This window comes from Lutra lutra, chromosome 10 (assembly GCF_902655055.1).
Source record: "Lutra lutra chromosome 10, mLutLut1.2, whole genome shotgun sequence".
Lineage (NCBI taxonomy): Eukaryota > Metazoa > Chordata > Mammalia > Carnivora > Mustelidae > Lutra > Lutra lutra.
In genome coordinates this window covers 18,693,345-18,708,782 of record NC_062287.1, presented here as the reverse complement: position 1 = coordinate 18,708,782, position 15,438 = coordinate 18,693,345, and positions in this window count along the sequence as shown.

The window sequence follows — 15,438 nt, the reverse complement described above, 5'->3', positions numbered from 1 at the left end:
TTAGTGTCTCCCGGGTGGCGAGTTGACTTTCTCAGCTCGGGTGACCTCAGGAGAAGGAAACGATGAGCTCTTCCAGCGACTGACAGGCAGAACCAGCCAGAGAGGCAACAGGAATTCAGCCACTGAGGAGTCAGGTGGCCTGCAATGTGTGATGTTCTCTTACTATATGAGGGGAAACGCAACAGTACGCATCTCCATGGAAGAAATGATTTAATAATGAATGAAGTCATTGCTCTCTGTAAACTAGGGGCTGGGTTGAAATGGTGGAAGAGGCTCCCCGAACAACAAAAGGTATCATTTCTGAAGAGGACTATGTGCCAGCCACTCTTTTCAGTACTTTTCCTCTATTACCTCATTTTGCCCTCGGCAACTTCCCGAGAATGTGCTATTATTATCTTATCATCCTCATGGTACAGAGAAATACGGAGATGCGCTAGCTTGCTTGACTTGACCTATAAGAGGCAGAGGTAGGATTTGAACCGACACACTCTCCCTCCATACCCCAAGCTCTTTAACTCAATGTTCTGCAGCCACATGTAGAAACCATTTAGGAACATACAGAGAAAGGAAACTACATATTCATTCATGGTCCCTGGAAGGTGGTGGTTACAAAACGGCTTGCAATCAGGGGGCCAGCCAGCGGGGAGGCCCAGGATTGGGGCAGAGTGTGCCATATATATATGATATATATATATATCATATATATAATACATTATATAGGGTATAGAATATATAATATTATATATTATATATAATATTATTTATTATACATATAATATTCTATGTATAATATATATAATAGAAGTAGGTAAGTGTTCTTTCATAAGACTAAAGCCAGTGTGGTCCAAACTATACTGTAATCCTTCCATACTTTGTTTGCTTTAGAAAATAATATAGGGTTCTTCACTTGGTCCGGGACTGGGTTTCTCAACCTGGACACTATTAATAGTTTGGGCCCCATCATTCTGGTAGGAGACTGACTGTTCTGGGCCTCACAGGATGTTGAGCAGCGTGCATGGTCTCTACCCACTAGAGGCCAGTAGTAATCCCAATCGTGACAAACAAAATGTTTCCTGGCTGCCAAATGTCCTCTAGGGGGCAAAATCACTCCCAGTTGAGAAACACTGGTCCAGAGATAGATGCAAAGAAGTTGAGTGAGCCAATACCCAAAGTCCCCCTGCAACCCAGCAGTCTTTTCTCTAGGAGAGTTCCAGGGGTAAACCCAGCTCAGACTCCTTGTGCACACAAATCCCTTCCCTGGGAAGGTGTGGTCTTGGACCGCCCGGAGCCAGGTGGGGCTCAACAGGGCAGCTTCTGGGAGCTACTCCAGCGCAGGGGAAAGCTCTCTCTGGGCACTACTGCTGGTTCAGCAAGCTGAGTGTTGTCCATACAATGACATTCAAAAGAAAAGAGAAACAAAAACACAGGCCAAGAGGCAGGAATCACAGGCCATCTTGTACAACAGACCACTTGTGTCCAAAGCTTTCTTCCAGTTTCCCTCTGACTTAAAATCTTCTTCCTAGTATATATATATATATATTTTTTTTTTTTCTAGCCTCTTGTGAAAAAGAGCAATTCATCATCACATTCCCGATACATATCTGGATATCCAGCATGAGCATTCCGATGGCGACGCTCTTCTATCGCAGGGCTAAGAAAGATGGTTAGCGGTTCTCCTATTCCAGAACTGAAGTTTAACTCAACATCTGATCATCTGATCATCAATGTCTGATCATCATTGTGCTTCCCAAGAGCTAATTCCAACTCGTGAGAAAATGCCAGATCCAGGTCTTAGAAGATTTATTTATTTATTTATTTCTCAGAGGGAAAGACAGCAGGAACAGGAAGAGTGGCAGGCAGAGGGAGAAGCAGGCTCCCTGCCCCCCACCCCGCACCCCGAGCAAGGAGCCCTGTGTGAAACTCAATCCCAGCCCTCTGGGACCATGACCTGAGCTGAAGGCAGACACTTCACCAACTGAGCCACCCAGGTGTCCTGAACTTGTTTTTTCTTTTTCTTTCTTTCTTTTTTTAAAAAAAGATTTTATTTGTTTATTTGACACAGGGAGAGAGAGATCGCAAGTAGGCAGAGAGGCAGGCAGAGAGAGAGGGGGAAGCAGGCTCCCTGCTGAGCAGAGAGTCCGATGCGGGGCTCGATCCCAAGACCCTGGGATCATCACCTGAGCCGAAGGCAAATTGCTATCTTTCCCTAGGTTTCCATTTTCCTCTAAAAATACAAAATCACCTCTTACTTTTCCTGCTGTTCTGGGAAAACTGAAAGATTCAGCACAAAATCCATGAAAAACAAAGAGAACATCCATTAAGGAAAAGAAGGACAAATCCGAGTTGAAGCTATCCTGAATTCTCTAAATCTGAGCGTCTCCCAGGCACTGCTATCGTCCTGATTTATTTACTTTCCCAGGGGAGCCATGCCTAGTCATACAGTTGAGGAGTTGTTCAGGAAAAAAAAAAAAAAAAAAAGATGAAGTCATCGATTCGTGGCTTCTCAGTGTTGGACGCAGCCAGACTCTATGGAGATGAGCTATTCCATTCCCACTCGCTGTAATTCAATTGTTATTTTTCCTGGAGGGCTTGGTGGTGATGGTCCAGCTTTGTGAACACATGAGTATATTGGGTTGCAGAAGCGGGAAGAGGGTTTGAGAGTTCAGGTGAGGGTTTCCCCTAAGGTTGTTTCTGGGAATTCGCATCCAATCTAGATGTTCGATACGACAAATGAACCATAGGTTGCAACAACTATGACTCTTTGGGCAGAGTAGAAAATGCAAATATGGTCTCCACTAGCCAATGGCAAAGGATGCTCCAGGATACACCATCAGAGGCAGCTGAGCATTATCTGCAAGGCTAAAGGGACAACCTCAAGGTGCCCTGACTGTCTGGGTCCATTTAGAATCAGCTGGTGATGTTCAAGAGCACTCGATACCCAGCTGGGCCCAAGTCCGTACAGAAGGCTATTAAACTGGGTAAGAAAAGGTAAGGCAGGGGTGCCTGGGTGGCTCGGTGGGTTAAGGCCTCTGCCTTCGGCTCAGGTCATGGTCCCAGGGTCCTGGGATCGAGCCCCAAGTCAGACTCTCCACTCATCAGGGAGCCAGCTTACCCCCCCCCTCTCTCTGCCTGCCTCTCTGCCTGCTTGTGATCTCAGTCTGTCAAATAAATAAATAAAATCTTTAAAAAAAAAAAAAAAGAAAGAAAAGGTAAGGCAAGCCAAAAGCCTGCTTCCTTGCCTCTGCAAATGTACAAATACATGGAGAAGAGAAATGACGATCTCCACCATTTATCATGTCTTATAGAAATCAGCGCCTTTTCATAAATGATCTCGGTTGAACCTCAAAGCCCTGTAACGTACATAGGAGAGAGATCATAGCCCAGATTTTTAAATGGGGAAACTAAGAATGTGGGAGGCCTATCCCTTGATCTTAGGGCAAACACAAAGAGGAATTAGAGGTGGAAGCCAGTTTTTCTGACCACAGACCTCGAGTTCTTCCATCAGGCCCCAGCAGATATGGGGCCTTCAAGAACATGGCCCCAGAGGGAAGTTTCACTGATCTCAGCTCCTTGTAGCAACACACCCCCTCCCATCCCTCTTGTCCCCAAGCCAGCCCAGAAGTACTTAGCGCCAAGGCAGCAGTCATCTCAGAAACTGAATACAAACAGGTTCTTGTTCATTTTATGAGAAGTCTTGGGTCTTCTTCGTCTGTAATACTTCACTGGGACTGATGAATGTACAGTAAATAATAGTGACAACAGTTAACAAATCTGAGGGATGAAATGTGGAAAATGATACTAATCACACAGCTCACATATCCTAACTAAAAGGTGCCAGGAGATAGATCTGCTGGCTACAGTTAGGGGTTGGGTTCTGTGGAGGGTGCCCAGCCCAGAGCACGAGTGGGAGCTGAGGTCAGCCTGTGACGCCCCTCACCCGCCTTCCCCCCTCGCACAGGGCTGTGTTCACTCGTGGGAGGGGCATCTGCTTTTCATTCCTCACCTTAATGGGCTGTGTTCCTGAAAGATGGTCTCTGCCAAGAGAGTAGGCCTTTTCCTGATTCACACCGAGGTGCCCCGGAGGCCAGTTGTCGCTTGGTGCTGTAGCTATGTTCTTGCACTTACCAGAAGGTTGTGGGGTAGATAACATTATCAGCATCACTTTACACGTGAGGCAAGCAAAGCTTTGAAGAGATTAAATGCTTTGACTGAGCTAGTAAATAGAAGAACTCCTCTGTCATATCCCGAGGGGGCTACCGTGCTCTCACGCTGCCTTCCTAGGAAAGCTGAGTTGACCTCTCCCCCTGTGGCACGTAGAGACTACCCCACACAGGTAAGAGGCCATGATGAGTAAGCTTCAGAAATTTAATTCAAGGAAGCAACCTTAAGATAATCATCAGAAAAAGTGTTTCAGTCCCTTGTGCTTACAGATCTGAGCCAAGATCCTCAGGCAACAAATTTTCATAGGTGATAGGAGTTCACACTTTATCATTCCCATTTCCAAAGAAAACCAGGGAAACGAAACCAATGTTCTTTCTCAATACCATGAGGAGTTGGGGCCAAGATTTTATTTAAAAAATAAAAATAAAAAAGGACCTGGAGAAACAGAATAAAGTCTGGTTTCCTGATCCTGCAGTATTGATATGGGCAGAACTGCCCAGCCCTGCTCCTCAGCTGGGGCTCCCCCCGCCATAATTAAATATTCTTCCTCCTCAGCTGTTGTCACAGTAACAGCGTGGGTCACATGGCCGTCACTTTACAATCTGTTTATGGAGCTGCTTGTGATCCTAACTCCAAGGCCTAGTGACAGCTCATTTAGAATCAATCAAACATTTATTAATAGAGAGAGATTCAAGGGGCACGGTCTCTTGATTGAAATTCTCTGGTCCTTGGCAAGGACAAGAGCAGGGGGGACGGAAATAACTCTCAGGTGGAGGCCAGGGGAGGCCACATCCTGTCAGGGAAGGAGTCCTCTCTTGAAGGTCGGACCCATGAAGGTTCACAGCCCGATCCTGTCTCTGTTCTAGGCAAGGAAGGAGTCTCTCCCTTTCTTTCAAGATTTTGTCGTGAGGCCCAAAGATAATGAAATGAATAAAGAAAAGGCGCCACCCCTGTGAAGGACTTAATCAGTGGCAGCCATTAGAAACGAGCAAGTGGTAAAGACAGGAAGTGGACGAAACCAAAAAGGATATTGTGATTTACCACTGACGGCTAAAGGAGTGGGTTTATTTAACCCAGCAGCTACTTTCGAGCAGAAGTCCTGTTAAGTGCAGAGAGTAACAAGCAGTAGGAGGAGAAAACGGGGAAAGGCAGAGTGGTAGAGAGAGAGGCTGTAAGGTGGGACTCCTGAGGGTGAATGAGCTCTGTGTTGTGTTTTGTTTTGTTTTGTTACCAGCAGCATAACTAGGGAAAAATCTTGCAATATCTGTTGTTCTTTCGATCAGTGTGTGATCTCATCTTAATGGCATAGGTGGTTCTGCTGGACGCCCAACCAATTACAGTCTGCCTGCTTTGCACAAAGCCCTTGTTAAATAGTTGTTGAAAAGGGGCGCCTGGGTGGTTCAGTCGCTTAAGCATCCAACTCTCGATTTTGGTTCAGGTCATAGTCTCAGGGTCCTGGGATCTAGCCCCGTGTCGAGCCCTGGATTAGCTCCATGGATGGGGGGAATCTGCTTGAGATTCTCTCCCTTTGTCCCTCCTCCCACTTGTGATCTCCCACTAAAATAAATACATTTTTAAAAAATTGTTGTTGAGGGGTGCCTGGGTGGCTCAGTGGGTTAAGCCGCTGCCTTCGGCTCAGGTCATGATCTCAGAGTCCTGGGATCGAGCCCCGCATCGGGCTCTCTGCTCAGCAGGGAGCCTGCTTCCTCCTGTCTCTCTGCCTGCCTCTCTGCCTGCTTGTGATCTCTCTGTCAAATAAATAAATAAAATCTTTAAAAAAAAAATTGTTGTTGAATAAATGAATGAATGAATGAAAAACAAATTATTTAATGGACCTAATGATCCCATCAGAACACTTGGGCTTTGTGAAAAAAGGGAGAAACTGATGCTAATACCCCATTTCTTCCCTCTATGTCCTAGTTTCTTACATCTAAATATGTTAAATATTCTTCCTGGCAAAGGCATTTGGGAAAAAAAAAATAGGCAGAAATGTCCAGATGGATCTGACATGGGTGACAATCCCCAGAAGTGAAAAAGCTCAGATTGATGAATAGACCTCCTCCCTCCAGACTGAGCCAGGGGAGTCTCATCCAACATTTTTCCATTTGATTACTTACAGCCAAAAAGATGCAGCTGACTCTACAGTCTTCCAGGCTCCCGCCTCCTCGCGGCCAGCTCAAGTGGCTGACTTGAGCCAGGGCAGGACGCCAGGCCGAGGCTATCCATGGCCCCCGGAAGCGGAACACGTCCCTATCCGTGTAACATGATAACACGACCTTACCTGCTTTCTTCCTTTCTATGTCTTCTCTCCAGCCTCTTCCCCTCTTATCTCCTTCTTTTTCCTCTTTCCCTAATCCTTTCTTTTCCTCTCTTCTCTCATCCTTCTTTTCCTGTGCTCAGGGACAGTTATCTGACATCAGTGTTACTCAGGGCTAACAAACATGCTACTTTTTCATTAAAATAAAGTGGCCTTGTCACCCCAGGTCCCTGAAGACTCCAGCTGTAAGTCCACACTCAGGATCTTACATGACTAACCCATTTAAACTCCATAGCAATGAGAACTAGAAATCCTTCCATGAATTTATCCTTCTCCAGATCTATCGCAAGTCATCTCATCTTCGCCCGCCTTACTCAAGATGACCCTGGTCTCTCTCTTCCGAGACTCATCATAGACTGGTGTCACAGAGTGCATCAGCCGTCACCCTGTGGGATCTGTATAGAAGGATTTGGTGGTATCTCTCCAAGTCCATCTCTGGAGTGTGTACCTGCTTTTCCCTGGATTATAGCTACTAGTGACTTCTTCCACGACTTGCCCGATAGAAGTGTAGTTTATTAAACCTGTCACTCTTCTGCTCAACCCCTCCGATGGCTTCCCTTTTTCCATGAGATAAAGTTCTGATGTTTTGTCTGTCACTTCAAACCCTCAACTACCTGGCCCCGATTCACCTGTCCAGTGAATTGCCTAGATGAACACGCTTGTACATTGATTGCATTTTCCTGCCTCCTTGCCTTGTCTTGCTTTTCCCATTTCCTACCTCCACCCATCCAGCTTGGGGACCCTCTTTGAAGGCCCTACTTAAACACCACCACCCCCAGGCGTCTGGCCCTGAAACATGAAATAATCCCATTTCTCTCTGCTTTCCTCATAGCTCCGCTGCAGTGCTTACCTTACACTGCCCCATGTTACAGAGAGCAGCTCACATCCGGCACCTGCCGTGAGCTTGGGGCCGCTCCAGAGAGCTCACAGAAATGATCTACTCCTCACCACCTACCCATTTTACAGATGAAGCAACAGGGATCCCACCCAAAGTCACAAAGCTGGTGCGTGATGGGGCTGGGATTTCAAACCAGGCGTGTTGGACTCCAGCCCTCTTTCCATTACATCGGACTCTCACAGAAGGATTGCAGGCAGGGCACGCTAATTCACATCCATTCTTTCAAAGAATGAGGTCCTCAAGGGCTTACGTAAGAACGAAGGCAGCAGATATCAATCACTTGTTTTCAGCAACATCTATATATCTCATCTATGAGATTATAAACTGTTTGATATATGTGTGTCCCTCAATTCCTTTTTTGTTATGTGAATAAGCTTTTTTTCTTTAAAGAAATGGACTTAAGTTATGTAGACACACCTTGAGCTTTTCAAAAGTTTACTTTCCTCGAGACCATCTAATTTTTACTAACTTTTTAAAAAAATACATAAGCTCAGGGGCACCTGGCTGGCTCAGTTGGTGAAGCACACAACCCTTTTTTTTTTCTTTTTTAAAGATTTTATTTATTTATTTGAGGGAGAGAGAGAGAGAGAGCATGAGTTGGGGGAGGGGCAGAAGACTCCCCGCTAAGTGCAGAGCCCGAGGCAGGGCTCAATATGGAGCTCAAACCCAGACCCTGAGATCATGAACTGAGCTGAAGTCAGACACTTAACCAACTGAGCGCCCCAGGTGCCTCAGCACCTGACTCTTGATCTCAGGGTTGCAACTTCGAGCCCCATATTGGATGCAGAGATTATATACATACATACATACATACATGAATGACTTAAATAAATAAATGAACTTAAAAAAATATGTAACCTTAGTTCTGGAGAGAATATGCCATCTGTCTAGAGGCACAAAACAAAATCGTGGCAGGGCCAGGATCAGAAGGCAGGTCTTGGAGCCTGGCTGGGTGATTTGCCCCTTGCTCACACTGGAGGTATAGTTACTTTAAGCATATCCCCTGAGCTCGTTGTCAACATTTAATTCTGGACTGTTTCCAGGCTGGAGTTTTCTAGTCCAGATCAGCAGAAGCCTGTGAGTTGCAGTGAGAAATTTCAAATCTGACACTTGCCAGTTCCCATCGAGCTCCGGGTGGGAAATGTCCTGGGTTTCGTCCATTTCTAATGTCACAGTCAGTCTAGCGGAAGAGATCACCTCCAGGTAAAGTCATTCAGAACAAGAGCTTGTCGTTTTAGTGCCATTCAACAGAGAGAGATCATGGGCCAGTCTGCTCCCCAGGGGTGGGCTTGGAATAAAGGACAAAAGCCAGTTTTCCCTGCCCCTCTGCCCTCTGCACCCCAGGGCGGTCAGACAAATTCCCATGATGACAAAGCCCTTGACAGAGCTTCCTGGGGCTCAGCCCCCAAGAACTCTAAACCCACGATTCTAGTCCTGGTTCTGTTGCTGTCTAGCTGTGTAACTTGGAACCACTCACCAGCCTCACGTGTCCTGCTTTCCACATCCATAAAAAGGGAATAAAGACACTACATCACAGCTCGACTTTCGAGGACTAAACGAGATCATCATGAAAGCACTTTGTAAACTATAGATAATCATAGAAACATAAACTGCCAATTTTTCAGGTTATGTGAGGCTAACACCTGATTTCCTGCAGGACACAAAATGCTAGGAAGGTGGGCGGAGGGGCGTTCCATATCTAGAAACAGAGAAAATAGCCCACTTTGTAGGTATATCTGTTTAGATACGTCTCATAGCACCCAGGAAACTTGTCATTCTTAGAACAACCTGCTTTTCTTCATCCTCCCAAAGAACAGAATGGGAGGAAATTGTCAGTTGTTCATTTATTCATTCCTTCAAGGACTACTCATTAACCACTGAAATGTAACACCCGTTACACTGAGCTAAGTGCAAGGAATACAGAAATTAATATCAAGTTCTATGTACAAATATTTAGAAAAAAGTCTGGAAGGATATCCAAAAGGTAGGTTCCTTCCTTCCCTCCGTTCTTTCTTCCCTCCCTCCCTCCCTTCTTTCCTTCCTAAGTAAAATTAATTTCACAGAACTCTAAGTCCTGGGTCAAAGTAACTCAGATGTGGTCAGTCGTGGCTCAGTGGTGTCTGCTCACTCACCCTCCGGCAGCTCCTGTAGCAAAGCCAAGACAAACACAAAATCATGACCCTGACCCACAGAGACAACCCAGCTCTGTCTTCCTATGTGACCCCTTTTATCTCGAGGAGACTTTTCCAAATAGATTGAAGAATTCCCTTCATTTCTCTTTTGTCTGAATTGGGTCACACGTCCTAAGTCACTGGTAAAGAGAATAGTCTCCCCAATTCAGATCAGCAGTTTTCAAAGTGTGCTCCAGGGACCCTGTGGGACCCCAGCCCCTGTCAGGTCTATGAGGTCCAACTATGTCTGTGATAATGCCAAGATTCTTCTGTGCCATTTTTATTCTCACTCTCTCACAAGTGTACAGAGACTACAAAAAGTTTACAGATATGAAACTATCACTTTTTTGAGTTTTGGTGTAGTATCAAATCAGAATACCAACAATTATCTAAAAAGGGAATTAAAACACTTTCCCTTTTTCCTTTTTCTAACCACCTATCTGTGAGACCACATTGTTTTCATATATTATTTAACCAAAATAACATGTCACAACAGACTGAATGCAAAAACAGATATGAAAGTCCAGCTATCTATTAATCCAGACAATAAAAAGATTTGCAAAAATGTAAAACAATGGGGGTACATGGCTGGCCCAGTTGGTAGAGCACAGGACTCTTAATCTCAGGGCCATGAGTCCAAGTCCCACGTTGGATGTGGAGTCTACTTAAAATAAAATAAACTTAAAAAAAAAAAGTAAAACAATGCCACTTTCTCACCAAATAATTTTAGTTTGGGGAAGTATATTTATTATTTTGTCACAGAAAATGTTATATGTTAACCTGTGACAGATTGATTTTTGTTATTTTTTAAGGAATTACTATTTTGAAAATTTGTTTTAACATCAAATAGTAAATATTGGTAAATAGAACCTACAAAAACTAAAGCTCTCTGGGGTTTTCAATAATCTTTGAGTATAATGGGGTCCAAAAAGTTTGAGAATCCCTACTTCACTCATTCTGGTTATGTCATTGCGTTGCATACAGGGTGAGGTAGACCCTAAGCTTTGTCCAGGACAGAAGATGTAGGAAAATGGTGGTTGGTGAAGTACGCACAATGCCTAAGGCAATTTTTCCTTAGTTCTGTGGTTATCGGCTATTGTTATTTTCTTCTTTAATTTTCCTTATATATTGTATGAACTTTTTCTTGGGTCTGAACTTTTAAATGAGAAAATTCTGCTTTTCTGAGAAGAAAAATCCATAAGCCAGTTTTTACTTCAGAATAAATAAGTAAAAACAAGGATGAGTAGGATCCCCAGTTATGAAAGCAGAGAAGCCAAGCACTGAGGAGGAACCAACTGTGAGTTGTGACTTCCTCTTCAAAGCTTGGGTGTGATGAGAAGGGGAGGGCGTGGTGAGATTGGGTCCAGGATGGGTGGGCTTCTTGTCCTTCAGAGACACAGAAGCATCAGCTAGGCTGAGGGAAGGATTCAGGGAAGGAGGAGCAGTAGACAGGGAGGAGAGGTGGAGAGAAGGGATGGCACAATATGGCGGAGGGGGCTGCAGGGGAGCAGAGGGGGAGGCATGAGCTCCGGACAAGAGGAGAACTCTCTTCCCAGATGGATAAAGAGTGCCAAATACAAATCCAATAGGCACAAAACAGCACCCATCTGTCATTCAGAAAATTGAGATAATTCCTTGATATGCCATGATGTTGATTCGTCTCAATCGCTCTTTTTTTTTTAAAGGTTTTATTTATTTATTTGACAGAGAGAGATCACAAGCAGGCAGAGAGGCAGGCAGAGAGACAGGAGGAAGCAGGCTCCCTGCTGAGCAGAGAGCCCGATGCGGGACTCGATCCCAGGACTCCGAGATCATGACCCGAGCCGAAGGCAGCGGCTTAACCCACTGAGCCACCCAGGCGCCCTCGTCTCAATCTTTTAAACTCTTACCTTTCAAGAAGCATAGGGTTTGGAGCTATTCAAACAATATTAACTCAACAAGGGAAAGAAAGCAATAACCAATGCTGGATCTTCCAGTAGAAGATAAACTAAATGTTTATGATGTATTTGAAGGAAATATAAATGCAATAGATTATTTAATTCAAGGTTCTGCAAACTCAGGTTGTGGGACAAATCCTGCCCTCCAGCTATTTTTGTTATGGCTGATAGTTAAAGATGGTTTTTATATCTTTAAACCATTGAAAAAAGTGAAATGCAGAATCAAATGGAGACTATCTCATGACATGAAAGTTGTATGAAATTCAAATTTCAGTGTCCACCCTCAAAATTTCACTGGAACATGTACACATATATATAAACAAATTCAGTAAAAATGTGTAGGTAGCAGCACACCTGGGTGGCTCTGTCGGTTAAGCATCTGCCTTCAGTTTGGGTCATGATCTCAGGGTGCTGGGATCAAGCCCCGTGTCGGGGGGGTCCCTGCTCAGCGGGGAGCCTGCTTCTCCCTCTGCTTACCACTCCCCCTGCTTGTGCTTGCTCTCTCTCTTTCTGTCAAATAAATAAACAAAATCTTTTTTTTTAATTTTTTTAATTTTTATTTTTTTTTAAAGATTTTATTTATTCATTTGAGAGAGAGACAGTGAGAGAGAGCATGAGCTAGGAGAAGGTCAGAGGGAGAAGCAGACTCCCCATGGAGCTGGGAGCCTGATGTGGGACTCGATCCCGGGACTCCGGGATCATGACCCGAGCCGAAGGCAGTCATCCAACCAACTGAGCCACCCAGGCGTCCCTAAACAAAATCTTTTTAAAAAAAGAACATCCAGGGGCGCCTGGGTGGCTCAGTGGGTTAAGCCACTGCCTTCGGCTCAGGTCATGATCTCAGGGTCCTGGGATCGAGTCCCACATCGGGCTCTCTGCTCAGCAGGGAGCCTGCTTCCCTCTCTCTCTGCCTGCCTCTCTGTCTACTTGTGATCTCTGTCTGTCAAATAAATAAATAAAATCTTTAAAAAAAAAAAAAAAGAACATCCAGGTATGATCAAAAGTAAACTACTTACAGCTTATAGAATATTTATTAATGCTCTATATTAATAAATCTACTAAGATATATTATAATATAATCTATATTAATATCCTGATCTTCCCTCTGGGAGGGCTTCCAAGAGAAAATGCTTTTCCCATATGGAAGAAGATAAGGGCAGTAGTTTGGCAGGAAATGGTAGAAGGTGAAGCCATGGCAAGGTATCTGTCTAATGCACCTGCCCACCCCCACCTCCTGTGCCAGGGACACTGGGTGCTGTAGGACAGAGTTCCCAGGGGCGGCGGGGGGGAGTGTGAAGTGGCCTGAGGTTACAGAGAGCAGAGTCCCAGACCACTTCCCCTTGGGCCACTGGTGCCCCCACAGGTACCTTCAGCTGAGGCAGTGTCCCCGCATCACCCACCATCTGAGTGTGTGTGAGTGGTCTTAAGAAGGAAGACAACTGAAAACTGGGGTCCTGGACTTTGCCTGAGGACACCAAAATCTACCCAGGGAGCTGAGATTTAGTCACTGCAAGAAAGTGAGAGAAAGTTTGGTTCAGTCTGTACAGACGGTTCCAGACTCACCAAGGTCCCACTTAGGACCTCTCGACTCTACAACGGTGCCAAAGCGATCTTCATTTGGTAGAAACCGCACTTGGCATTTTGAGTTTTGCTCCTCTCCCAGGCTGGCAACATGTGTCTAATACTGCGTTTGTGGTTCTGGGCAGCTGGAGGGGTGCAGCCCTTAGTGACCCGAGATCAGGGGGGTCAACTCTTGATACCCTGACAACACTCTGTACTCATACAACCACATTGTTTCTCACTTCCAGTACAGTGTTCAATCAGTTCCAAGAGATATGCAACACTTTATTATAAACTGGGCTTTGTGTGAGATGATTTTGCCCAGCCGCAGGCTAATGTAGGTATTCCGAGCACGTCTAGGGTGGGCCAGATGTACGGTAGGTTAAGTGTACTAAATGCATTTTCAGTATTTTCTTTTTTTTTTTTTAAGATTTTATTTATTTATTTGACAGAGAGAGATCACAAGTAGACAGAGAGGCAAGCAGAGAGAGAGAGGAGGAAGCAGGCTCCCTGCTGAGCAGAGAGCCCGATGCGGGACTCGATCCCAGGACCCTGAGATCATGACCTGAGCCGAAGGCAGCGGCTTAACCCACTGAGCCACCCAGGCGCCCGCATTTTCAGTATTTTCAACTTACAGTGGGTTTATTGGGGCATAACCCCATCCAAAGTTGAGGGCCATCTGTGTATGCAATGGCATGGGCTGGGTTCATTACAAACAATGCCTGAATGCTGTCCCAGAATGGTTTCCCAAAATGAATCAATGTGAACAGACATCTTATGTCTTGGTCCTGCTTAACATTGTTCAGAAATCCCAGCCACTATGAGGTCAAAACCCACTTTCTACAAAGGTCTCCCTCCCCGCCCCATGCTTCTGTTTTTACCTCCCTCTCTACTCAGCACTCCGTCCCAATCTGTCTCCCCTTCCTGCCGTCTTTCCCACCCCTCCTTACTCCTTCTTTTCTGGTGATTTCTCTCTTCCTATCTTCCTGTTCTGTTTTCCTTCTTTCCTCATAGCAATGAAATACGAAATGTTCAATTTGCAACAGGAGAACACCACTAAATGAAAAGACAATGCTCCCTGGCTCGAGAAGCAACTTTAATAATCTCTAATCTCTAGCTGCTTTCAATTCTATTTTATATGGGCGTAATTTTACATAGTGGCTATCATAAACTCTATCAAAGCCATGTTTGCTGAGGGCAGAAATTAGAGATGTATGCGAGCTCTTCTGAGTTTTAATAGCCCACTGTTCACTAACCCAGCGTCAGAGCTGCAATAAACTGTCAGACAACTTCATTGCAATCGGATGTTGGTGAGCTCTAAAAAGGAAAAAATAAAGCAAAAAAAAAAAAATCATCCACTTTCCAGTAATAATGCCACAGGGTAGGAGCGCTCTCAGGAGTCCCTTATCCTCCCCACACAGAACCAACTTGCCAAATTCAGAGTCCCCATAGCTGGATAAAGACCCTCCTTCCCACCTCCCCCCTCATCCAATAACATGCTAGAAAATGAACCTGTTTATTTCAAGGTATGAGCTGCTTTATATATCTATAAGCTATCATTTTATGTAAATGCCAGTTTGGGAATCTGGGATCAGCTGCTTGCAAAATCACTTAGCTCAAACTTTGATATTCTTTAGAGAAAAGTTATCTGCTTAGCCAGCCAGCCCTTTAATTGGATGCCAGCCTCTGAGGCTACAAGGTTAAGAAACAAATAAAAATCAACTGTGAGTGAACCCGGAGGCACTTTCACTTGTATCTTCCATGAAGAATCAGTCTGGGCCTGGGGATTTTCTTACGGAATTTTCACAATAACTCTGTGGTATAGGTAATACAATTACCCCATTGTACAGAGGAGGAAACTGAGGCTCAGTCTCACATCAGAGTTAGAGATCGGATCCCGGATCCTCAGTCCCATTTTATCAGTTTGTATTTCAAATCCTCATGTCATGATGCTTCCTCCGACTTTGTTGGGGGGCTACATCTTCTGGGAAACCTCTCTGACAACCAAGAGACATTAAAAGTTCCTCTTGTCTCCTCCTTGAGCATCCCGAAGAGCTTCAGTAGACCCCTCATCATAGCACCTACCACACGTCTCTCCCCTGGTCTGTGAGTTCTTCAAGTACAGAGAATATGCCATTTTTAAAAAAATTTTTTTTTAATTTTATTTATTTGACAGAGAGAGAGAGAGAGAGATCACAAGTGGGCAGAGCAGCAGGCAGAGAGAGAGGGGGAAGCAGGCTCCCTGATGAGCAGAGAGCGCGATGTGGGACTCGATCCCAGGACCCTGAAATCATGACCTGAGCTGAAGGCAGAGGGTTAAACCGCTGAGCCACCCAGGCACCCCAGAATATGCCATTTTAATGTTTGTAACCCTGACCCCCAGCTCAAGCTTCT